The sequence below is a fragment of the Carcharodon carcharias genome, chromosome 15 (assembly GCF_017639515.1).
Source record: "Carcharodon carcharias isolate sCarCar2 chromosome 15, sCarCar2.pri, whole genome shotgun sequence".
Lineage (NCBI taxonomy): Eukaryota > Metazoa > Chordata > Chondrichthyes > Lamniformes > Lamnidae > Carcharodon > Carcharodon carcharias.
This window is the reverse complement of record NC_054481.1, coordinates 120,328,007-120,355,859: the sequence shown is the minus strand read 5'-3', so window position 1 is coordinate 120,355,859 and position 27,853 is coordinate 120,328,007.

Genomic DNA, 27,853 nt, shown 5'->3' with positions numbered 1-27,853 from the left:
ACCACCCATGATGCAGTGGCTAAAGTCTCAGCTTCCATTGCAGCAAAAGCAGCAGCTACCCAATGTCTGGGTGCTGCAATGAAACTACACACTGCTGCCGTCATAGCAGTGTGTATCAGTATTTATAGGGGCTTCTAGGGCATCACAGCATTCCAGCAATCTGTTCTCCAACAGGTTACTAGGATTGTTGAGGCTCTGCCCCAAGACAGTGCAGTGGCTCCAAGGAGCATAAAACTGCTGTCCTCTTTAGGATGACAACATTCATGATGCCACATCTGTCACTCCACCTTGCTGTTGCCTGATAGCAAACCAGCCAGCAATGCTGCTGCCTGTGCCATATGGAGCAGTCTGAAGACCCACTTTCTCCGCTTAGAGCTGCTTGAGTGCTTCCTCCAAGGCCATCTACAATATCTTCCATGGAAAACCCGCAGCCTTCCACAAGGCACACAGCAGTCATCGGGGAAGTGCCTCATAGGAGCACTAAGCCAGATACAGGAAAATCAGGGAGTAAGGAAATGTGTATTTTGTTTTGGCCAAGAAGATAATGTGCTTATTAGTGACAGAGGGAAATTGAGAAGTATGATGGTGATTGGAATTCAGGTTGAGGTTACTGGAATCACACTTGCATTAGTTTTTAAAGGCTGAGGCAGAAAAGAACTGTCTATGTTGCTGCCTCCCATCCCACCTTTTCTGCCTCCTTCTCTTCCTCGTCATCCTCCTCCTCATGCTCCAATTTCTCACCTGATAGGTGGTGGCAAATGCTGTCCTCAAAATGGAAGGGTGTGCAGCATGCAATATACCACCATAAGTCTTGAGCCCTACTCAGCCAAGTACTGCAGGGTTCCTTCAGAGCAGACCAGGTAGCAGAATTGTTCCTTCAGGATGCCAGTGGTATGCTATATTAGATTTCTGGGCCATAATGCGGTCCTTGCCCTGTTCTGAGGTTGGAATCATGACTGCAGCAGTTGGTTTATTTCAGTGATGACATTTTTAGTTAACTGCAGATGTCTCAAACATTTGTTGGCTGAAGTTCAGTTCAATTGCTCCCTGAACACCCTGGGCAGAAATCGCCTTCTGCTAAGAGCCTTTCTACCCCTCCTGCTCCTTCCTCTTCTAGTAGCTTGTTTGACTCTGCCCAACCTCTTCTCATTCATCCAGACATGCTTGATTCTAAGAGGAAATTCTACTAGCACACCCATATCTGGGAGTAACTGGTTTGTGCAGAAATCTCAAAGTCAGCAAAAAAAATTCCAGCGCTTGCCACATCAGTCCTTGTAGATGTCTGAAACTTGAAACAAGTATATAAGATACCAAAAATCTATAGAATTGCAGTAACTGCCAATAGAAATAACCTAGTTAATGGTCACATAAATAGTGCTGGCAGTAGGTCTTTAATGCTGCTCACCTTCATGGTTAGCTGTGTGAGGCTAAGAGAAGGCAGAAAGAGTGTGGAATTCCAAAATGGCAGTGCTCGTGTCAAATAAGGCTTGCACGTGATTGACTGAATGATCTGCCTGCCCTGCTTACTTCCAGCAGACATTAAGTACGTGCATGCTAACCCCTTTACAAACATGGCATCCGGCACCCTTTATGTCAAAAGAATGTGCACTTGCACCGCAAACCTCATTTTGGAACGTTAGGCAGCCTTGTAGCATCCAGACCAATTTAATACCACCACCCCGTCTCCCACCCCAGATCTATAGCTACATTTTCTCTCAAGGTGCAGAACAAAAAATTAGCCCATCAAAATTCCACACACCTTATGCTGCACATTAAACTAGAAAATAGGTATAATGAGCTTGAAGAATGAGTGCTAAAACAAAAATGTACATTAATACAATGCTAGCTTGGTGCTGTTCATAGTACTCTAATCTCTGCATCATAAGTTTTAGGTTCCAGGCATTTGGCATGTGATCTAGGTTGAGATTTATTCCAAATTCTTTCAATCACATATGTCACCCATTCTTAAATATGGACATGGTCTCTGCCTTTTTCACAAACACCTTGGGAAGAATTTAATGCCCTCCCCCAAGGTGTGTTTGGAGGTGTGCGCATTTAAGGATGTGAGGGTGCCTGTTGGGTATCTTGGGACCTTCCTGCCTCTGCTCCAATTAAGCCTGGGATGGGAAGGCAATTAGTGCTCACTTAAAGGCCTCATTCCTCTGCTACTGGTTTAAACCAATGAAGAATGGGGCAGTCACCACTCAGGGGGCCCAAAAAGTAAACATGCAGTCTCCCAGATGGGGTCCCTCATTGTCAGACACTCAGTATCTGATCGAGAGACCTGTCATCGGGAAGGCAGAGCCACAACCCTGCCTTTGCCTCTTATCTCTCTCTCACCCCCACCCCACCTCCCGTGACTTCCACCCATAGTCACCTGTGACCTGCATCCCTTGCTGGGCTTCTGGTGGGTGCATTGCAGGCAGCTACCACAGCTCCCCTGATGGCACTGGTGGCAATGAAGAGCTACCAGCCTTTTATTGGCTGGCAGCTCTCAGGGAGAAGGGATTTCTGCCCCAGGGAAAGGCCTGCCACTGGCCAATTAAGTGCCTGATTTATTACAGCAGGCCTTCCCCAAAGTACACTTTAAAATGTTCTTGCTAGCTGTGTAGCTAGTGGGCGAAACCCCTGTCATCTAGATTAAACTCCACTTCAGGTGCACATTTCACAGTCTCACAACCCTCTGTATAAAAATGTTTCACCTGCTCTCTGCCCCAGATCTCTTACATTTAACCATATATCTATGTTCTCTTGTGGACATCTTAATCATTGGATAAAGTCTGTTTATATCCACCCTGTTCCAGTTCTTCATAATTGGATATATGTCTATTAAATCATCCTATAATCTTACTTGTTTTGAAAAAAAAGCCTCAATTTTTTTCCGGAACTCCAGAACTCTCATCTCAACTTTTTCCTAAATCTATAGGACTTTAAAGCCTGAACTCCAAATCTGGAGAGCCACCTAATCATTTCTTCATAACTTATAACAGTAGACTAACAGTTCAGGAATGGTGAATTTATAAACATACCAGGGTAACTTGTGAGACCAAAGGATCCTGAAATTAGTAGGCTAACACCAGAAATAAATAATCATAAAGACTACAGAACTGATGAAAAATGAAACTGGTTCACTACCGTGCTTTTTAGAGAAGGGATCTGGCTACATGACTTGATTGGCCTGCATGCAACTCTGTTTTAGACTCTTAATATCCTTGGAAATGCCTTAGAAAGCTCCTCAGTTGTAAAAACAGATTACTACAGTATTGTCATCTTCTACGGGGAACTTGAATTGAGCAATAAAAGTGACAGTGAGGTGCCAGATCCTGCAAGTCAAGAAAAAAGACTAATTCCTATTCCCAATTCTTTTCAACCTACTTGGTATCCTCCAGTCTAGAACTCAATTAAAATATCACCTATGTATCAACCATATTTTGGGAATATGACCTGACGTGGCATACCTAAAATGAGGTGTCAACCAGGGGAGGCTACAACACAGGACTGCTTGCATGCCAAACAGCAGAAACAACATGCAATAGGCAGAGCTAAGCAATCCCACATCTAAGCAATTCCCAGATCTCAGCTCTGCAGTCAAAAGAACATAGGAGCAGGAGTAGGCTATTCAGCCTCGACCTTGCTCCATCTTTTGACTAGAGCATGGCTGATCTTCTGCTTCAAAGCCATCTTCCCCCACTATCCCCGTATCCCTTGATGTCATTGGTATGTAGAAATCTATCGACGTCTGTTGCTGAACATGCTCAATTGCTCAATGACTAAGCCTCCCCAGCCCTCTGGGGTAGAGAATTCCAAAGATTTACCACCCTCTGACTGAAGAAATCCTTCTTCATTTCGGTTCTAAATGGCCTCTTATACCAAGGCTGTGTCCCCTGGTTCGAGACCACCCCACCCCCAACCAGGGCAAACATCCTTCCTGCATCAATGCTATCAAGCCCTATAAAAATTTTGCATACTTCAATGAGACAACCTCTCATTCTTCTAAACTCTAGAGAATACAGGCCCAGTCTCTTCAATCTTTCCTCACAAGACAATCCCACCATCCCAGGGATTAGCCTGGTGAACATTTGTTGCACTCCCTTTATGACCAGTATATCGTTCCTTAGGTAAGAAGACCAAAACTGCACACAGTACTCCAAGCGTGGTCTTGCCCAGGCTCTATACAACTGCAGCAAGACCTCCTTACTTCCAGGCTCAAATCCTCTTGCAATAAAGGCTAACATACCATGAGCCTTCCTAGTTGCTTGTTGCACCTGCATGTTAGCTTTCAGTGAGTTATGAACAATAACACCCAGGTCTCTTTAAACATCAATATTTCCCAATTTATCCCCATTTAAGAAATAATCTAAATTCCTACTTTTCGGACTAAAGCGTATAACTTCACATTTTCCACATTATATTCCATCTGCCATGTTCTTTCCCACTCACTTAGTCTGTCTAAATCTCCTTGAAGCCTATTTGCATCCTCTTCACAACTCACATTCCTACCAAGTTTTGTGTCATGAGCAAACTTGGAAACATTATATTTGGTCCCCCCATCCAAATCATTGATATAGATTGTAAATAACTGGGGCCCAAGCACTGATACTTGCAGTATCCCACTCATCACAGCCTGCCAGCTTGAGAATGATCCATTTATCCCTGCTCTCTGTTTTCTGTCTGTTAACCAATTCTCAATTCATGCCAGTATATTACCCCCAATCTCATGTACCCTAATTTTGCTCACTAACCTCCTGTGCGAGACCTTATCAAAAACCTTCTGAAAATCCAAATACAACACACCCTCTTTATCTATCCTGCTAGTAACATCCTCAAAAAATTCCAACAGATTTGTCAAACATGTTTTCCCTTTCATAAATTCATGTTGACTCTGCCCAATCTCGCCATTATTTTCTAAATGCCCAGTTATCACATCCTTTAGAATAGATTCTAACATTTTCCCTACTACTGAAAGGCCTGAAGCTCCCTGTTTTCTCTTTCCATCCTTTCCTAAATAGAGCAGTTACATTTTCCACCTTCCAACCTGCAGGCACCAACATCCACTATCTCTCCAAGCTCTTTTAACACTCTGGGGTGTAGACCATCAGGTCCAGGAGATTTATTAGTTTTTAGTCCCTAATTTCTCCAGTACTACTTTTTTACTAATATTAGTTTATTTCAGGTCCTCAATCTCACTAGTCTCTTGGCTCCCCAATATTTCAGGGAGGTTCTTTGTACCTTCCTCCGTGAAGAAAGGCACAAGTATTTGTTTAGTTTCTCTGCCATTTCCTTATTTCACATTATAAATTCTCCATTTTCTGCCTGTAATGGGCCCACATCTACCTTTACTAACCTTCTTCTTTTTACATACCTGTAGAAGATATTACAGTCCGTTTTTAAGTTCCTCGCTAGTTTACTTACATATTCTATTTTCTGTTTCATTATCAATTTCTTGGTTCTCCTTTGTTGAATTCTAAAATGCTCCCAATCATCAGGGTTACTACTTTTTTGACAACTTTATATTCCTGAGATTTAATAGAATCCTTAACTTCTCTTGTTAGCCATGGTTGGATCACTTTGCCTGTTGGCTTTTTGTGTGTTAAAGGAGTTTATATTTGCTGCAAATCATATATTAATTCTTCAAATGCTAGCCATTGCTTGTCTACCATCATACTTTTTAAAGTAATTCCCCGATCTACCTCAGCCAACTTGCCCCTGTAACAAACTCCAATATTTACCTTGAGTTTAGATTGGGAGTTTGGAGTTCGGGAACTACAGTTTCCAGCAGGCCTCAAGACTTCTACATATGCGGCAGATAGGAAAGAGTCACACATGTGCCTTTTTTCAGTTTTCATGTCTTCAGGCCAGGAACCAGTCCTGCACACATGCATGGAAGAAAAGTGAAAACATGCACAGAAGGAAAGAAAAGTGAAACAGCGTTAAACTGCAGGTCAAGTAACCTGAGGAGGTGTGCCGTTTGAAAGAAAGATCCCAAACAATGGAGAAGATCCCAAGCAAGGGAATGAGACAGAAAGGATTCCCAGAAGACCGTCTCAGGTAAGGGACAAGGGCAGAGAACAGAAACAGATCCTGTTAAGTAAAGTTGAGTGAAAGAAGCAGAGGAAATGGCTTCAAGTAAAGAAAAAGCTACGGGGAGCCGACTTGAAGCAAAGTGGGCTTGAGAGATGCCCTGAAAATTTTGGAGGGCAGCCGAGGAGTGGTGTCTCTATGCTGCGGGTCGTAAGAGCAAAGGTACTCTTTGGAGTTTGGCACAGCCGAAGATCTGAAAGTGTGCATAAGAAGATGAAGCTTGAGTATACGGTGAGATCCAGAGGAAAGGAATCTCAGAAGGCGAGATCGAAACCCTGGATAAAAGCAAAATACTGCAGATGCTGGAAATCTGAAACAAAAACAGAAAATGCTGGAAAAACTCAGCCAGTCTAACAGCATCTTTGGAGAGAAAGACAGAGTTAACGTTTCGAGTCCATATGGCTCTTCTTCAGGGGAAGAAACGTTAACTCTGTCTTTCTCTCCATTGCAACTCTGGAGGTGGATTCTTATTGAAGCTGTTCTAGTGGGACCCAACTTTTGGATAGAATTCCAAGGCGAGTTCTTCAAATGTGGAGATTGGAAACCCTTGTGAGAAAGACAGAGTTTGAGTGAGACCAGTTGGCTTATGCTGTGACAAGCATCTGTGTGGATTGTTGGGAAAGCCATAGAATCTGTTTTGGTTGCATTTTTCATTTACTTTGGAGTGTGGTTTGTCTGTTCAGAGTTCACTAGTTGGTTCACATCTATTGCATACTTACCCTGAGAATGACAGTATAAGATAGATATGGTAAATTGTTTTATCTGTCCGAATTGTATGTTTCTGTAAAGTTAGAACTGGAGTAGTGACTATCTGAATCATTTCTTGTGTTTGTATTGAGATCAACCAACCTTTCTGTCAGGTGTAATATAGTTCATTTTTCTTGTTTAATACAAGTTTTATTCTTTGTGTTAAAAGTTCATCATCAGACTCCTGTGAATTCGTTCAGTAACTTACATCCGTGGTTTCTAAAAAAAGTTAGGATCTGTCAAGCTAGATCTGGAGTGTCCAGTATTAACACCAGCTGGGATTGTAACACCCCTCTTCCCCTCTTTATTTAGATAAAAGACCTTAATTTTGGATTGAGCTACATCACTTTAGAATTTCATGTAAAATTTGATATTATGGTCAGTCTTCCCTAAAGGCTCATTTACAAAGACATTAGCCCTTTCTCATTGTACAATACTAGATCTAAAATAGCCATTTTCTAGTTGGCTCCTCAACATACTGCTCTAGAAAACTATTGTGTATACATTCTAGGAATTTGTCCTCCTCAGCATTAGGTTTTCCCAGTCTATATGTAGATTGAACTGCCCCATGATTACTGTATTACCCTTGTTAGATGCACCTCTAATTTCCTGATTTATACACTTCCCTACATTATCACTACTATTTGTTGGTCTATAAACAACTCCTGCCAAGGTTTATTGCCCCTTGCTGTTCCTTAGCTCCACCCAAACTGATTCTACATCTTGATCTTTCATTCTAAGATCCTGTCTCACTGATGTACTGCTCCCATTCTTTATTAACAGTGCAAGCCCACCTCCTTTTCATTTTGCCTATCTTTCCTAAATGCCAAATACTTTTAGTTCCTAGCCTTGGTCACCCTGCAGCTACATCTCCATAATAACAATTAGATCATACCTGTTTACTTCTATTTGTGCCATTAATTCATCTACCTTGTTGTGAATGCTGAGTGCATTCAAGCAGAGTAACTTTAATTTTGTTTTATTATTTTTGCAATCTCTAGTCTTAACTGGTGGCGCACTCTTATGTTTGTGCACTCTGTCCCTCCCTGACACACTCTGATAACAATTTCTCTTATTGCTGTCCTGCTCTCTTACCTTCTCCTCTCTCTTTAGTTTATCACATATTCCCCAACCCCCAGTATTTAGTTTTAAGCCCTCTCTGCTGCTCTAGTTATACAACTCACCAGAACACTGGTTCCAGAAAGGTTGAGGTGAAGACCGTCCCAACAGTACAGCTCCCATTTTCCCCAATATTGATACTAATGCCCAAGGAATTGAAACATTTCTCTCACACCAATCTTTAAGCCACACATTTAACTCTCTAATCTTATTTACCTTATACCAATTTCTTCGTGGCTCAGGTGATAATCCAGAGATCATTACCTTTGAGGTTTTGCTTTTTAATTTAGCCGCTAGCTGCTCATTGTAGCTAAGTAGAACCTCCTTCTTAGTCCTACCTATGTCATTGGTACCAACATGGACCACGACCACTGGATCCTTCCCGTCCCACTACAAGTTCTTCTCTAGCCCAGAGCAGATGTCCCAAGCCCTGGCACCAGGCAGACAACACAGCCATCTGGACTCTCGCTCTCGGCTGCAGAAAACTATCTCCCACATTCTGCCACATCCAGTCATAAACAGTAGTCGACAAATAAACAACTAACTGGAAGAGGCGGCTCCACAAATACCCCCATCCTCAAGGATGGGGGAGTCCAGCACATCAGTGCAAAAGAAAAGGGTGACGCCTTTGCAACCATCTTCAGCCCAGAAGCGCCAAGTCGATGATCTATCTTGGTCTCCTCCTGATGTCCTCAGCATCACAAGATGCCAGTCATCAGCCAATTTGATTCACTCCACATGATATCAATAAATGGCTGAAGGCGCTGGATACTGCAAAGGCTATAGACCTTGACAACATTCCGACATTAGTACTGCAGACTTATGCTCCAGAATTAGCCGCGCCCCTAGTCAAGCTGTTTCAGTACAACTTCAACACAGGCATCTACCCAGCAATGTGGAAATTTGCCCTGTTCACAAAAACCAGGATAAATCCAACCCAGCTAATTACTGCTCCATCAGTCCTGATCAATGTGATGGAAGGTTTCTTTGACAATGGTATCAAGCAGCACTTACTCAGCAATAATCTGTTCACTGGCACTCACTTTAGGTTCCACCAAGGCCACTCAGCTCCTGACCTCATTACAGCTTTGGTCTAAACATAGACAAAAGAGCTGAATTCCAGAGGAGAAAAGAGAGTGTCAAGGCAGCATTTAATTGAGTGTGTCATCGAGGAACCATAGCAAAACTGGAGTCAATGGGAATCAGGAGAAAACTCCCCACTTGTTAGAGTCATACCTAGCACAAAGGAAGATGGCTGTGGGTGTTGGAGGTCAATCAGCTCAATCTTGGGACATTGTTGCAAGAGTTCTTCAAGGCAATGTCCTAAACAGAACCATCTTCAGCTGCTTCATCAATGACATTCCCCCTATAATAAGGACAGAAATAGCGATGTTTGTGGATGATTGCACAATGTTCAGCACCATTTGTGTCTCCTCAGATACTGAAACAGTCTATATCCACGTTCAGGCTTGAGCTGATAAGTGGCAAGTAATACTTGCATACGCAAGTGCCAGATAAGATCACCTCCAGCAAGAGAGAATCTAACCATCTTCTTGTGACATTCAATGGCATTACCATTGCTCTAGCAACATCTGGGGGTTACCATTGACCAGAAACTGAACTGGACTAGCCATATAAATACTGTGGCTACAAGAGCAGGTCAGAGGTTCGGAATTCTGTGGTGAGTAACTCACCTCCTAACCTCCCACTGCCGGTCTATCACCTACAAGGCTCAAGTCAGGTGTGTGATGGAATTCTCTCCACTTGCCTGGATAAGCACTCCTCCAACAATACTTAAGAAGCTTGACACCATTCAGGACAAAGCAGCCACCTGATTGGCACCACATCCACTGCCTTAAACAGTTATTCCCTCCACTACCAATACGAGTGGTAGCAATGTTTACCATCTACAAGAGGCACTGCAGCAACTCACCAATGCTTCTTCAACAGCACCTTCCACACCTGCGACCTCTACCACTTCTAATGGCAAGGGCAGCAGATGCATGGGAGCACCATTATCTGCAAGTTCCCCACCAAGTCACACACCATCCTGACTTGGAACTATATCGCCGTTGCTTCACTGTCGCTAGGTCATAATCCTGGAACTCCCTTCCTAAAAGCATTATGGGTGTTCCTACAACACATGGACTGCAGCAGTTCAAGAAGGCAGCACACCACCAACTTCTCAAGATCAGTTAGGATGGGTAATAAATGCTGGCCTAGCCAATAACGCCAACACCTCATGAAAGAATACATTTTTAAAAAACTGCACAAAATAAGTCATTCTATGCCAAGGTCTCTTGGAAGAAGATGTTTTGAGAGATTTTTTCAGGTGTTTTTTTAAATACAAGTTCTTTGCTTGCACTTATTTAGTAAATTGTATAATATTATTAACCTGACAATTAACTTATTCTTCAAATCTATTACTCGTCTAAGTTTCATTCAGATGAACAAAGCAAGCTGCAGTTGACTAAATGTAAGGGGTAATTTTATAAGACATGAAGCCTTGCTACATTGAGTGTTTAACACAGAAACTGCAACTATATAGTGTTATAGCCCAACTCAGAGCTCCCATTTAGTGAGGTCTCACACAGGAAGTAAAGTTGCACAATGTTGCCCTTGTCACATAAATTACACCAGCTAACACAGCTTTATGGTTAACATTTTGAGTAGATTCCTTCTAACATCAGATTATGTTAATCCCATTTGAATCATAATTGATTTTAGTTTATTCATGAATTATGAGAAAGAATGAATGAATTTGCATTTCTATAGCATCTTTACCAATCTTAGGATGTCCTAAAGCACTTTTAACCAATGAAGTGCATTTTGAAGTGTAGTCACTGTTGTAATGTCGGAAACACAGCAGCCAATCAGTGCACAGCAAGGTCCCACAAAGATGAATGTAATAACGATCGTTAAATCTGTTTGTGATGATGTTGGTTAAGGACCATCACTGCAGGGAGAACATCCCAGTCACAAAATTCAACTCTGTAGTGCCATTTCAGTACCAAAATAACATTCACATCACTCGCATTCACCTCCAGCAGGCTTCTACCGGACAGTCTTTGAGAGTGTTAGCGAGGGTGTTAGGTCGAGTATAAATTTAAAAATTGCAGGTCTGGCAGCATCTATGGAGAGAGAAACAGAGTTAACATTTTGAGTCCAATATGACTTTTACTTTTATGTTAGGACAAGTGTTGGCAGAAGTATGCAGAGTAGGCAGATCATGACTTCAGAAAGCATGTAATGCTGATTTGATGCCAGCACTGCAAAATTGGAATCTGTTGCTCTAGTTAATGTCCTCTCTTAAACATACACAGCTGAACATGAGTTCAGCAGCATGAAGGACTCCCTCCTCCCGCCCACCAACTTGATTATTTAAAATAATTTACAACAACTTGCAGGTTAGTTGTTGATCACTTTCTACTGGCTCTCTTTGAGAATGTGAAAGTGTTGGGTATTTTGGGGAGTTGTCTGGAGTTGGTGAAGTCTACGGGGTGGTGCTGCACATACAGAAGGTGTTGGCTCAGGCTTCAAGAGCTCTGGGAACAGCACTTGCTCCCTGTCATGAGGGCTATAGTTGCTGTTTCCCTCTGGCTGCGACTTGAGAGGGAGATGGTGGCGAGGCAACAAATTAGAAGACAAGCTGCTCACAGAGAGGAGGAGGAGGAGGGGGAGAAGGGCTTGCAGCAGGAGGCCTTATCCACCTGGGGTCTTCTGGAACCATTTCTCCCAATTCCACCTAAGCCGGGACAATGTGTGCATCATCTGCAATTCACAAAAGAGTTGCTCACAGGACTCTTGTCACTTCTTGGAGCCAGACATGCAGTCTCAGAGCAGGGCGAAGATGGTGCTATCAGTGGCTATGGATGGCTCTTAATTTCTTCATGTCAGAATCCTTCCAAGCTGCAACAGATGGCATATCTAACATCTCACAATGCGCCATCTATTTTTGCATCAGACAGATGACAGAGGCTCTTTGTATCAGGAGAGGGGACTTCATTGTGTTCTCTCTGAAAGAGAGAAGCTGGAGAAATGCACATCTGGCTTTGCCAGGATAGCAAGCTTCTCCATGGCGCAGGGTGCCATTGAGTGTACACACATCATTTTATGCGCATCACATCACAATGCTGAGGTGTACAGCAATAGCAAAGGTTACCACTTGGTGAATGTGCAGCTGGTAGGCCACCATACTCAGCCAATCATGTCCATTATCCTGGTCACAGTTCCATCAATCTTTCAACCATCATGTCAAACGATAGGCAGAAAAGGCATCAAGTTTGACATAAAACCATCGAAACAGAGCACTGGCAACAAAGCAGCACTCCCTCACTACTGCCTTGGAGTTCTCAACATAGATTATGCTATGCTGTGGGATTTCAGGCAATGCCTTTCTGACTCAAAGTCAAAGGTGGTACCATCTGAGCTAAGTTGACACTACTATAGCGGCAAGTCATTCAATAATAGAGTGTTAAAGAAAGGGTACTTTGTATTGAATGAAGAAGCCAAAGAGCACATGAATTGTATCACAGGGTGGAATCATCCCAGATTTGCACAAAAATGTGGTAGAGTGGACAGGAAATTGTCGTTTTACCTGCCAGCCGCAATGGTCGGTTTTCGCGCCATACCGTCCCATTCCCACCTTATTAAATATGCAGCCACAGGAAACATGCCATGTTGCTGGTGGGTGGCCTCCAATTTGCTTGCGACACCATTACCTCGCTCCTTCCTTCCTCTGGGCACTACATTAACTGAAGCTATGCACACACTTCTCAATACTTGCAGCCCAGGACTGCTCTGGTGAAGTCATGGCCCCAAAAGCTAAGAAAAGTGCGGCCCTCAATTCAGTGACGCATCCCTGGGATGCCTTCTGGATGCTGTGGATGACCGCCACAATGTCCTCTACCCCTGCTCTGGCTGCAGAAGGCCCATCAGTCTCACGACTCCAGTTTGGGAGGCGGTGGTAGAGGTGGTTGGTGCCAATGCTGCACACAAGAGGTCAGCCATCCAGTGCAGAGAAGGCAACCATCTTGTCACTCTAAACTCACACACTCACAAGGCCATCACACATTCACTGGTATCTCCTCACTGTCAGCTCAAGCGACATCACCACTCACTCTCTCATACACATCCTCACATTTCCATCTGGCCTCATCTCTGGAGACTGCCTCCTCAGCCACAGTCTGGGGTGTATGTGGCAGTGCTTCAAAGTCTATACAACATCTACGAGCTTTTTTTTTAAAGAATAGATTTTACAAGAGAAATGTTGGCCTTGCATAAGTGATTGGAATAGGTTACAATTTTGGGATGCTAAGATGTTTATTTATACCTAAAGCATTCACTGCTGGTTAACTTTATCTTCATATCCTTCACTTCTTACTGCACTATGGAGAATATAAACAAACAGTCAAGCAAAACAAATGCTAAACATTAAAATAATGTTGTCACCAAGTAAAAGTATTGCTCCCTCCGTCTTATCTGTTGGACATGGCAGGTGATTTTTCTACCTGGACATTACAGAAATTCTCATTTCTCTTTGTCTACCAACAGGTCGGAAATCCCTGTTCCTGGTGACAACATTATTTGATCATGTTGTAGCAGAGACAGGATGACCTTTGCAGTTGGAAAAACTGTTAAGCTGTCAGTAGTATGAAGAAAAATGAGTTTTTCCCAGCACAGACACTCGGCATTTCAAAGTTATAGTATCCCATTTCCCTGGACTTTTGTAGTATTATGTATTTAAATAACATGATCTCCTAATGCAGGGGATTTTTTCATCTTTTGTGAGGACCACACAACGCTTTGCATATTCAGTGTATTGAATATATCAATTATGATGTTTCATTTTTTTAAGGGACCCAGAATGGATTGAGAGAAAGGTTTAAATTAGAAATAAAGAGCCTTGTGTGAAGTATTGGTGAGAATTTTAACATTGGATATGTGAGTGGGATTGGGTGTGGGAGGGGGTTAAATAGGCAAAAAATCAGTGTGTGTCAGGAAGCTCCAGCCTGATTCTGGGTTTCGGTAAGGTGGAACAAAGGCAGGCAGCCAACCTGCTCCAAGAAGCGGGTTGACATTTTAAATATATTACTGAGGCTGGAAGCCTCAGAATTAACTGGTCACCAGCCTGGTTTCCCCAACCTCCGAAAACCTGACAGCTGCAGTGCATTAAGGACAGTATTGTGGAAGGAAAAATGTCTTCATAGAACTTCTTATAGGTCAGGAGGAGTTTGTGTGCTTCCTGAAAGGCTGCTAAGCTCCTCCATCAACAGAAACACCCCCTAAACAAACCCCCATCCTGGGGTCAGAATAGGATACACCCTCACCCCACGTCAGCTATTGAACCTATATTTTCCTGCAACTTCCTAAGTGTTCCTTGCCTGACTGAAAGCCAAGCCTGCCAATCAGCTGGCTTTCAGGAAGGGAGCCTGCCAGGGCCAAATGTTGCACATTGTAGAGTTAAAGCTCCATAGCATTTGGGGAAATCCAGACTTCCAGGCATCTACAAGCTCCCTTAGATCCTTCCGCTGCCCTACTTCAGCTCCGAGTGTATAGTAAGTAAAAGGTCCCCTCTTTGTGTCTTTGAAATTCAAGGAAATAACATAAGCATTGAATCAGAAATCACTTTCAGTCCTTCAAGCACTTTCCCTGTACACAACCTGTGCAGTGTGACCCTATTACCTAACCCAATTCACTCAATCTTCTAAAGGGGCAGTCAATCACATTGTAAATTTGCAAGTGTTGAAACGACTTTGGGGCAAATTTGATCACGTAGCACCTGTTTTCAGGACACATATGCACATTATCAGCCAGAAGTGTAGACTTTTTAATCTGAGAAGTAATGACAGAGAGGGGGCCCAATCAATGTAAACAAAGAGATTCTTCTTTTTAGGCAATCCCTCAGCATTGAGGAAAGAAAGGGGGGGGGGGTGGAATTTTAAGAGTGATATTCCAGAGTAAAAGGGAAGATTGTCATCAGTTTTCATTTCTACCATCTGCAGGGACTTCATCTGTGTATCCTGTGGTGAGTTAGTAAAACACTGAAAACAAATTCTGGCGTTCAGATATAGCTACACATGTGCAGATGCCAGAAGCTCCTTTCGTTTTACAACCTCATAACAGTGACTATGGACAGTTTTGCCATCATTACAACCGCAAAATCTGGACCAATATTATCTCCTTAACTGACACCGGTATCTCAATGGTATTAAACAGAAGGGTCTGTATTTTTCTCAATTCAACTTTTATGCTTTTACCAAAATAGTTGCTAATTAGTACATCTAATAATTTGATTTGTACAAATTCAGAATTCATAGAACAACAGTCAGTCAGTTGTAACTCTTCCATCCCATTTTCCAGAGTCCTTTTTTCACGAGGTCTTCTTGTAATTATAGGCCTTGTTTCACTTTGCTCGAGAAAGACCACACAGGCAGTCCAATGTTACTGTCTGGGACTGTTCCCTCAGTGCAGCCAAGCCTTCAAATCTATTCCTTCTGATGCAATGAGGATTGAATAGCTATGCTTCCATCAGGATCTGCAAAAGCTGCTGATTTCAGTGGCCAGACAGGGTCTCTCTCTCCTTTTTTAATCATTTAGTGATTGACAGCTGCTCATTCCCTCCCAGAAGACCATTTTACCAGTCTCCCAAGGGTCATCTTTTCTCTGTTAATGCCCAATGCTCTGCATTCTTCTATTGCCATTGCTGGCTCTTTCACTGTGGTAGGTAAAGGGCTTATTTTTATCTCAATAAACCACTCCCTTGCCTCCTCAAATGTCGTACCTTTTCAATATTCTTGATGGGCAGAAATAAATCTTGGCCCAGTCTCTGAGCAAGTCCCTGAATAGAACATCAGCAGCCAACAATAGCAGAGAGGTTCATGGTTTGTACTGTTTAGGGTCACCAAGCGCACCTGGATGGGAGAGCGTCTTGGCCTTGCTGTGAAGGTTATTGTTCTCTATGTCAGCAGCCTGTGCTTTTAATGGGACATACATCATCATTCTGATTATCTGAGATGAACGCAAAGGGCTTAATTCAGAGCTGAATCCCTTGGCTGAAACCTTAGCACTTAACCCAACCATTGGGCTTTGTATGAGTTTTCTTAATGGAGTTTTATCCACCACCATGCTCTCTCTTTATTTTTCTTGCAACTATACTTGGACAATGAAAACAGCAAAGCAGCCACAGTTCCCCAAGGTTTCACATGCCCCAGTGCGGAATTTATGTACTGTGAAATAGAATCAATCATATTATTGTATTTTCTTTAACGGTGAATTGGGAAGGGACAGTAAGGATCATGGGGGTGCTGAGGGGCAGAAGAACAGAACACAAAGATAACCCAAGGCATCTTTTCTTTTGCATGGCAAGTCCTCATGAGATGAGATATAACAACAGAATTGCTATTTACATTATTGAAGGTGTTAGCAGCAGTGTGAATTAGGTAGTATCAAAAGTTTCAATATGAACGCTGTGGCCTGAATTTTATCTTTGGCGGGCGCGCCTGACTGATGGGCCCAGGAGCGGTCAGGAAAAAGACCACCGACCGTGATCAGGCCCCAATTTCACGCTGGCTGGTGGGGATAGGAGGAGGGCAGCGATGACGTTTCCATGGGTGTGGGTGAGCGCTGCGAGAAAGCTCCCTGAAGGCAGGCAGCTGCCTTAGAGAGCTACAGACCTGAAAAAGCTGAAAGCTGAAATCAAGGTTTTAAAAGCTGAACAAAGTGGCCATACATCATTATCAATCACCTGAAAATATAGCTGATAAAAATACTGTCCACAGAAATTTATTTTTATTTTATTTCATCAAGGAAATTTCATCCTACCCTTGGATGAGGTTTGATGAAAAATGCAAAGGCCGCCTGGCCGATTTGCCCGTCCGCCAGCTGTAGGATTGGACGGTGTCATGAAACTATTAATGTATGTATTATTGGAAAATCTTTTTGTTTTAAAATAGAGGTTTAGCCTGTGGGTGTGTCTTAATTGGATTAAAGCCAGCCAGTCTGGGTGCTTTGATGTGTACTTGTTTTGATATGTAAGAGAAAGAGTATTTACACTTTTTGAATAGAGCATTCAAGAAGTGGGATGAATTCTGGCACCTAGCGAGCAGAGATCCCCTAATTATTGACCTAACAGTCGATAAAGCTCTCTTACATATCAAAACTAGTACACATCAAGCCACTTCCCAGACAAGTGGCAAGAAGCGTCTCCCATCCGACACAGATGACAAGGGCAGCTGCTCTTCGGACGAATAAGGGTAAGGGCGGCACCTACAGAAGAAGCGGCAAAGCTCTAGGGAATTGGAGGACGAGACACCCGAGCTCCAGAACATTGGAGACAATAAGGAGACCAGCGCACCCCAGCTTTGCCCACAACCCGAAGAGCCCAGCGCAGCCCAGCCCCAGGAATCTGGGAGCAGCGAAGGGCTCAGCGCACCCCACCTCTGGGAAGCCGGGAGCAGCAACACCCTAGAGGGGAAGAGGATCGGAGAGTCTTCTCTAACAGAGAACATTTCAAATCTCGTTCCTTGCACGACCCTCCAGATGCCACCTGAGTGGAACATCTCCAATGGGGTGATTCTAGACAGTTTCCTCAGCCCATCCAAAATGAGGCAATTTGTGAACACTATGGGTATGCAGGAGCAGACCAAAGGTCTGGAACTCTCAAAGACAACAGGTTTGGTAAGAGGCTAAATGCTTTAAAATGGGTGTAAAGATTGTATCCATAAATGTGCGTAGCATTAAATCTACTATGCGATGTGTTGTGACCTTGGACTACCTTGCCAAGGTCAAAGCTGACCTGTTGTTTCTGCAGGAGTGTGCGATGCCGCACTTCAGCTCCTACAGGCAATGATCACGATGGTGGTCCCATGGACCATCGATCTGGTTGGGAGGAAACGACTCTTGTTCCTCTGGCCTGGGTATTCTGCTGTGGGGAGGCAACTTCACTGTCTCCGAGGTTAAGAGGTGGTGCGCAGGCGCCTCCTCATAGCAGACGTAATGTACAAGAATGCTCCACTCCAGTTAAGTAACCTGTATGCCCCAGCACAAAAGGGTGAGCGGCAGGTGGTCTTTCAGCAGCTTCCACTGCTGCTGGCGACCTCCAGGCCGGTCATTCTGGGCGGTGACTTCAACTGCATCATCCATGTGGCTGCACAATCCAACAGGGCTAACAGCAGATTGGACACTACATCCAGATCCCTGATGGAAACAGTAAAGGATGCCAAGCTGCATGACATCTTCAGCAACACTACAGAGCGCAGCATAGATACACCTGGTCGCAGCCAGACGGGTCCATCCATTCCAGGATAGGCTTCCTGTTTGTGTCCCGTGCGTTCGCAGTCAGATCCACCGACGTTAAGCCGGTGTTCTTCTCTGACCACCGCCTCCTACTGGCTGACTGTCACTTAGAGGAAGACCAGAGGGTGGGCAGGGGGGCACGGAAGCTAAACGTGCAACTGCTGACCCCAGAGACCATTGAGGAGCTCAAGAGGGATTACAAAGGTTGGAGAACCGTGAAACCCCACTTTGAGTCCCTGACACACTGGTGGGAAGTGATCAAGGGAAATATCAAGAGGTTTTTCATCCTCAAAGGCGCCCAGAAAGCTAGAAATGAAGAAGAGGGAACTCCCGACTCCAGAAAAACATGCAGAACCTGCTCCGGCTGCAGTCGATGGGGGGTCAACGTCAAGGAGGAACTCCAAGAGGTGAAGAGCCAGCAAGCCTCGCTCTTTGCCTCTGAGGCCTCCAAGATCATCTTCCATTCCAGAGTCTGCTCCATGGAGCAGGATGAGACGTGCTCACATTTCTTCTTCTAAAAGGTAAAAGGTACACAAAGAGAGCTCTGTGATCAGCAGCCTGAAGGAAGAAGATGGCTCAGTAAAGTCATCACAGTCCAACATTTTGAGAATCAGCAAATCCTTTTATGCCGGACTGTATGACATGAAGCCCACAGACAGTATGGCCTCTCAGTCCTTCCTGTCTTCTATCACGGAGGTCTTAGATGACAATACACAGGAGAGCCTGGACAAACCGCTAACTCCTTATGAACTGACTAAGGCCCTTGAGTCCTTTGAGAAGAGTAAAACTCCGGGAAGTGACGGCATGCCGGCGGAGTTGTATTCGGCTCTGTGGGACTGGATCGGCCCAGACCTGCTAGAAGTGTATGAGAGTATGCTTCTGGCCGTCAGCATGTCAGAATCCATGAGGAAAGGCATCATCGCCCTCATCTACAAGCACATGGGGGGAAAGGGAGGAAATTAGAAATTTGCGACCCATTTCATTGTTGAATGTGAACTATAAGATTCTGTCCAAGGTCATTGCCAATCGGGTCAAGTCCACCCTGGAATTGGTAATCCACCCTGACCAGACCTGCACTGTGCCCGGCAAAAAGATCTCTGACAGCCTCACGCTGATCAGGGATACGATTGCCTATGTGCAGGACAGGGGTGTGGACACCTGCCTCATCAGATGGATCAGGAGAAGGCCCTTGACAGAATATCACACACCTACATGGTGGATGTGCTCTCCAAAATGGGGTTTGGGGAGGGAATTCGTAATTGGATCCAACTGCTCTACACTAACATCAGTAGCGCAGTCTCAATCAATGGGTGGGAATCAGATAGCTTTCCTATTAAATCTGGAGTCAGACACGGGTGCCCTCTCTCCCCTGTCCCGTTTGTGTGTTGCATAGAACCCTTTGCTGAATCCATCAGGAAGGATCCGGGCATAAGTGGACTGACAATCCCAGGCAGTGGAGGCACTCAGTCAAAGCCTCCCTGTACATGGACAATGTCGCTGTCTTCTGCTCGGATCCGCTGTCGGTGCGCAGACTGATCCACATCTGCGACCAGTTCGAACTGGCCTTGGCAGCCAAGGTAAATCGTGGGAAGAGCGAGGCCATGTTCTTTGGGAACTGGGCTGACCGATCCTTTATCCCCTTCACTGTCTGGGCTGATGGCCTGAAGGTGCTGGGGATATAGTTTGGAGGGACCAGGGCATGCGTTAGGAACTGGAAGGAGCAAGTGTCTATGGTGCAAAGAAAACTGGGCATGTGGGAGCGATGCTCCCTCTCCATTGCGGGTAAGAACCTGATCATCAGGTGTGAGGCACTCTCGCTGTTGCTGTACATGGCGCAGGTCTGGCCCATTCCAGACTCCTGTGCAATGGCGACCACCCGAGCCATCTTTCGCTTTATCTGGAGGTCGAAAATGGATCGTGTCCACAGGGACGCGATGTACAAGCCTCTAGATAAAGGGGGAAAAAATGTACACAACATTGCCCTCATACTGACGGCCATCTTTGTGTGTGGCTGCATCAAGTTGTATGTAGACCCTCGGTATGCAAACACCAAGTGTCACTACGTGCTGAGGTTCTACCTGTCCCCGGTGTTGCGAAGGATGGGTCTGGCCATGCTGCCGCGGAACGCTCCAAGTAGTTGGACAGTGCCATACCACCTGTCCCTCGTGGAAAAATTTATGCAGAGAAACACCTTTGACACAAGTCCATCAGGCAGTGGTCAGCATGTAGTGTCTTAGAGGCCCTCCGGGAAAAGGAGAGAGTGGATCCTGTAGGATGGTTCCCCGAGCAGACTGTCAAAGTCATTTGGCAGAATGCCTCATCGCCAGAACTTTCCAACAAGCACCAAGATATAGCTTGGCTGGTGGTGAGAAAGGCCCTCCCCATCAGATCCTTCCAACACGCCAGGAGTCTCACCCCCTCTGCACATTGCCCTCGAGGTGGCTGTGGTGGGGACAAGACCATTGTTCACCTCCTTGTAGATTGTGCCTTTGCAAAGAAGATCTGGAGAGAGATGCAGTGGTTTCTGTCGAGGTTCATCCCGAGCAGTTCTGTGACACAGGACATTGTGCTCCAAGGACTGTTCCCAGGGACACACACCGAGACAAACATCAACTGCAGCTGGAGGATCATCAACTCGGTGAAAGACGCTCTTTGGTCTGCCCGAAACTTGTTGGTCTTCCAGCGCAAAGAGTTGTCCCCGACCGAGTGTTGCAGACTGGCACATTCCAAAGTCCAGGACTACATGCTGACGGACGCATTAAAGCTTGCGGCAACTGCCGCAAAGGCGCAATGGGGAAAGGTCGCTGTCTAAGACCTTTCTGCCATAGGGCACCGAGGGAATTGTTTAGAGCCCCTCAGGCTGTACAGCTCAAAATGAATGCATGCGTTGAATACTAGTTGTATTATAATTGTATTGAAGCACCTCAGAGTGCAACATGACGTATGCTGATAACTCCAATACCATTGTCTGCATTGACCATACTGAAATGAATGTAATATTCATTGATTGTACTGATGCAACTCGTGATCCATGTGTAAAAGATGAATCTAATTGTACTTTTTTGATGGTGATTTTGAAATGTTTTGTAATGTTTTTTTCAGATATTTTATGAATAAAGTATATTTTTCCAAAAAAAACTAGTACACATCAAAGCACCCAGACTACCTGGTTTTAATCCGATTAAGACACACCCACAGACTAAACCTGTATTTTAAAAGAAAAACATTTTCCAATTATACTTACTGTAGTAGTTTCACAACATACGGGCAACGAAAAATCGGAGTCAATTGCGTCATTAATGGATTTAATTGCCCTCTAAATTTTGTGCATGCCCACTGAGCAAAATATCACAGGCATGCGCAATGACATCAGGACACTTGCCTGACGCCTTCTCGTGCGATTTTACACCCAATCAGGTCCAGAGTGTGCCTACCCATAGGGTGTAAAATTCTGTCCCATGGCTTTGAGGCTTTAAAACAATTTTTTAAAAATTCTCTCATGGAATATGTGTGTCATTGCTGCCCATCCTTAATTGCCCTCGAGAAGGTGATGGTCAACCGCCTTCTTGAACCACTGCAGCCTTTCTGGTATAGGTACACCTACAGTGCTGTTAGGAAGGGAATTCTGTTACAAGGAAGGAAAATAGTGGTAAGAAAGTATTTTTTACTCTGAACTTTGATCACCCTGGGCTGGCATTCATTGATTGGCACAATTATGACATGAAGTGGCATCATAGCAGCTCATTGGCTTATAAGCAAAAATTTATGACCTCTCATTTTAAGGAATTGTGTAGTATTCCGCATCTTCACAGTTAAAGTGGGGTATTTTAATTCCCCACCAAGCTACACACCTTGCCCGTCTCCTATCTCCCCAACCAGGGACTTGGGTCAATAAATAAGGAATTTCCAGTTGCTATCTCATGTTAGAACCAAGATACACATAGCCTCTGTTTTCACAGGGCTGGCTTTAAACTCTGCTCCTCAAAGATCAGTATACAGTCAAGAGAATTCCCGGCTCCACAAACCCAATCTTTAATAATGGCTGCCTGAATGTCAGATTTTTGGTCCAGGGGGTGGGCTAGCATAGGAGGTGGGACAGGCGTTCCCAGAAGAAGTGAGGAGGCTGCTGGGTGTGGAGGCCAGCTGGGCAGAAGGCCTGCCTCAGGGCTCTGGCACCATGTCCAAAAATAAAAAAAAAACTCCTCCAAAGCTCACCTCCCCACATACTCCCCAAGCCTCACCCATGCCACCTCATGTCCTGTGTCCACCCACCATAGCACCTCATGTTAACCTATGCCCCTCACCAATCAACTTTTGCCCATATATCTACCATGCCATCTCACCTAGTATTCAACATGGGCAGACCTCCGGACCCATGCAGAGATGAGGTAAAATTCTGTATATATTGCTGAGTCACTATATTGATAAGAAAAACACTCAGACATAAAAAAAACATCTAGATTTGCATTCCTTCAACTAAATAAGGTCTTATAACAACAAGCATTTAATTCAAGTGCAAAATCCCTCATAGCAACAAGCATTGGCATTCATAGTCCTACATCAGAGAGTCTATAACCACTTGCAGATGTCAATCAGTCTCTGAAATGAAGGGACCCTACTGTGATAATGGATTGTTGTGAAATCAGTGGTGCAGCACTAATCCAGTAATGTAATCCCTCAGGCTTATGTCAACAGAGTGAAATAGCAGCCAATCATTTTTTAAACACTCCAGACATTTTTTTTCCAAAGATTTAAAGGGCTGGATTTCTAATTGCCTTGGCAGGTTATTTTGACAGGTGCTTCTCACAGATTTGGCAGGTCCCTTTGACAGGTGCTTCTGACAGTTTTGATTTTTGACAGTCAAATGAGCTTGACAGTAACAAGTTTATGCACTTTTTATGCACATTTATGCCTACTTTTAACACTTCCAAAGGATACCTAACCTACACCAAAGAGCACCTGATCTCCACTAAAGTACACCTTGCACTCTCCAAAGGTGTCCCAGGAACAGATTCAAAGGAATACCTTAACTCGCCAAAGAAATGCCCTGGAGATTTATCTGGTCTCATCTGCACACGTCAGGTTTCACTCTCCGAGCCTACAAGTCACACTTCAGTGGAGGCGCTGATTGTTTAAAGGGCCAGCTGCCTCCATAAATTGCGCATGCGTGAAACATACCCCGCCCCCATTTGCCTACCCGCAAAAATTAGAAGTCCCATGTTCGGGGGCAGGACTTTGATGTTTGGGCATATCCGCTATTTTTACCACAACGGAGTCTCTCGGGCATGGCGAAAATCTGGGCCTCCAATGCCATGTCAGCCATTTTGGCTGATTTGGGTTTGTGACCCATGAAGGCCATATGCCCTCACAAGGCAGGCAAGCAATTAGATGCAAGAGCCTTGTTAAAGGTATTTTGAATTTTCTAATCGGCCCCCAGTTTTCCAATGTGATGGGGGCAGATCAACTGCCTGGTGCCAGCACCCTGCAACAAGCTGGTGCACTGGCAATCCTAAGGTCCTCCTTGCCTGCCTGGGTTGGAATACACCCTTTACAGGGGCTTCCTTAAACCCAGGTACACAGTGGCAGCCTGACAGCCTTTTGTATTTTTTATTGAAGTTCTTTAAAATGACTGAGAGGACATCTTGAAGTGCCCTCTCAGTTACCTACCTTGTAACATGGAGTTGGTTGCTGCCAGGAGGGACATCCTTGTCCCGAGAGATGGGAGGAGGCGGCCACCGCACCTCACCAAAAGGGCATGGGAGGAGATGGCAGCCCAGGTAAGCAGTCATGATGTGGAGCGGTACACCCGGGTCCAGTGCCGGAAGCGCTTCAATGACCTGCTGCGCTCAGGAAGGATGAGTACCGTGTTGACATGGCTCAGTGTGCAGAAATGTTAAGGTCTGGCTATCCCCCCGTGGACCTCAGGGGTGCTAGAGTCTGACTGCCAACTGTCAATCATGCTGGAACTGGCCAAGGGGGTGATCCCTGGCTGCTTGGACTGAGTGCCTTGTGGCTTGAGTGTCACGACTCAGATGTGCCCTTGGAGGTGTTCGTCAGCTGGGGTTGGCCAGGCTGCAATGGTGCTTCAGGTAGAGAGTGGACTAATCAATTATCTTCTATCCTTTCAGGAGAAGACGAGCCATAACCAGCACCTCGACGGACATTATATCGGGGGCGAGTATCTCGGTGCACGTTGCTGAGGGCACTTCACAGTCGCTCGAGGTGTAGGCGAAAGCAAACAGTATGCCAGGCAACAGTAGTCGGAGGACTGCTGGGGACCAGGACGATGCTCAGTTGAAGGCTGATGATGACCCTCTGTAGTCATCCATTAGACGGCTGATGCTGGATGTCCAGCGAGATGTGCAGGAGGATCTGGCAGAGAATCATGAGGGTCTGCGGAGGAGACCATGTGGAGTGTGAGCATTGTGTTGAACATCATGGGCGAGCGCACAGCCTCCTCCATTGAGAATGGCAACTGTCAAGGAGATGCAGCTCCAGAAACAGAATGGAGGGTTCCTGGGGTTGGGCTCAGACCTGCAAGTCTTCACATAGGCACTGACCTCAGGTGGTCAGTGTGGGAGATGGATGAGGCACCCAATATCCCAGCTAGGTGCCTGTCCATCAATGGTGCGCAGGCAGGCCAGAGCGACCTTACGTTGGCGCACGAGCTGCCTGTCATCTCTGCGGGCTTGTCTCAGGGTGCTCCGAATGACAGCAGCAGCTCCTCCGCCCATGACCATGACATCTAATCATGCGTGGCACTAGCTGCTTCCAACCAAGTGGGGCCAACAAAGTCTCCACTGCCCAGAGGACGACTGCCAAGGTCAAGGCCAATAAGATAGCACAGTGAGCAGGCAGTCTCCAATGCCAGTGCCAGCGAGGGAGGGAGCATCTAGACATAGCACTCACAAACATAAGTTAAAGACTCCATGAGCCCAAGAGGGATAGGGCACATGTTCATTTCTGTTTACTTTATCCATACTGGTCTTGAAGTGTCACAAGGAGATAAATTTTCTTATTGTCGTCATGGCCTGTGTATGCTTCCACTTTTTATTTTATTGTTGCAAGGTACGCCAGTATGCAATGCTGGACCTATATGGCCCTGAATTTAATTGCACAGGCACTGAGTGCTCTTTGTGTTTCAGACATCTGGAATAGAGGAGGCAGCCCTGGCATGTGTTTGAAGCAGATCTTTGGTAGCCTAGCTGAAGGAGCTCTGGATCAAGGCATCCCTGCCTCCCTGGAGATTACCAAGGTCTGGCTCCACACCCTCAGCATTCTCCTCACCATGCTCATTTTTGGACTCACTATTGGACTCATTATCAGTGGCCTGTGCAACTGCGTCAAGATCCCCTTGCTCCAATGGTTTCTCCCTTGCTATTGCCAGATTGTGGAGAGTGCAGCATGTAACTGCAATCAGCGACACCCACTCTGGGAGGTATTGTAGCGCTCCCCCTGAACGGTCCTGGCATCGGAAGTTGAGAAGACCTATGGTCCTTTCTACCACTGCCACTGTGGAGGCATGACTTGTGTTGTAACACTTCTCTGCCTCTGTTCTTGGGTGGCAGAGAAGCATCATGAGCTACCTTTTCAACGGATAGCCCTTATCACCCAGCAGCCATTCATCCAGTTGGGCTGGAGGACTGAAGAGTCTCGGCATCTGGGAGTGTCTGAGGATGTATGCGTCATGGGAGCTGCCAGGGTACCTTGCACAGACTAGCAGAATCTGCATCCTGTGGTCACACGCACTTATCTGCACATTCATGGAGTGGAATCCTTTCCTGTTGACAAAGGCACCCGGCTGACCCGCTGGCGCCTTGATGGTCACATGTGTGCAGTCAATTGCATCCTGGACGCGGGGGAACCCAGCAATTGCTGCAAAGCCTCTGGTTTGCTCAGCCTGGCTGGCCTCATCCATATAGTAAAGAATAAAGATCAAGACCTGCCCGAACAGAGTTTCCATCACCAGCCTGACGCAACTGTAGACAGCTGATTGGGAGACTCCACACAGATCCCTCACTGATCCCTGGAAAGAGCCAGAGGCTTGGAAGGCTGTCTGATCCCTGGAAGGGTCCACATGGTCTGAATCCTTCAGGGGCCTTGCAGACACCAATAAGTCTTGAAATGAAGCCTGGGAATGTTAAGAATGGAGCCCCAAACAGAGATGAAGCTGCCAAGTACCAATAAGCAACCAGCTGCAAACTATCTCCAAAATTGCTCACTACTCACAATGGCAATGCTGCTGACTCCTTTTATCCCGCTCTTGGATGAGGTTTGTGAAAATGTTGACTGGCCACTTGCCCATTTTGCCTGTGTGACAAGCAGAAAATTGCACAGGCAAGGTAAAATCAGTCATTTGGACAGTTAAGGGCCTTTAATTAATGGCAGGCACTGCTCTGGCACCCCTGCATGCCTGCCAAGTAAAATATCACATGAGTGCACGATGACATAAGGATGCTCGTCCGGTTTCATCACGTGCTATTTTACTCCCAATCGGGTCTGGCACGTGCCCACCCACGGGGCAAAAATTCTGTCCCTGATCTCTGCACAGTGACACCTGTGAACTTGAAAGGGCAGCATCAAACTTAAGTACGATGCCCACTAGTTTTGAAGCCAGTGATTCGCCTCCTGCATGACAGTGACCACTCGGATGAGGTACCATAAGGTGACTGGCACTTGTGAAACTACAGCTGGCCATGCTATAACCAGAGATGGGAATCAAATTGCAAGGAGAAAAACTGGAAAGGGAGTAAAAATTGGAAACAGAAGTCTAGTAATAATTTATAACAGAGCAAATATGAAACAGCACTGGTCAATAATGAGAACTATTATTTTATTCTATTTTCTTCAATCTTTTAAGAATGCTGGTTTACTAAATTATGATGTTTTTATTTGTAAATATTACTTGTCTGAAAGTCCTGAATCAAGTTTCTGAAGATCGTACATCCTTCTAGAATTGAATACTCCTTTTCTCAGTTCTGTGTTATACACACACCTGCATTTTAAGATTCTCAGTTATAACACCTTGTTACACCCAACCCTACCACATCCCACCCTCATTATAAAAATCTGGTATACTACTCTCCTTACATACTGTTCTTTTTCACACCCACTGCTTATTGGGAGGTATAAAATGTTAACACTCTCACCTGTTTCTTCCTAACATGGCTGTCAGCTAAAATAATGGGGCAGATTTCCCATTTGGACATTGGCCAACATTCACATTGTTGGCACCTGCTGAACACTGATGTGCTGACAGCACCTGACTTTGCAGAGTCACTTTCATTCTCATGGTGTGGATGATGTCCCAGTCCATATTTCTTGACAGGGGCAGAAATCACATATATGCAGCCCAAAAAGACCTGGTTACAAAGAGTGATGGGTACGTTTAAAGGGATGTGGAGATAAAAATGTTGATAGTAATTAAAAATGTTGTTTAGTTTCTTATTGTTTGTCCATGGGATGTAGGCGTTGCTGGCAAGGGCAGCACTTATTGCCCATCCTAATTGCCCTAGGCAAGGTGATGATGACCTGTATTCTTGAACTGCTGCAGTACGTGTGCTATTAGGTAGAGTTCTGGAATTTTAAACCAGTGATGATGAAGCAACAG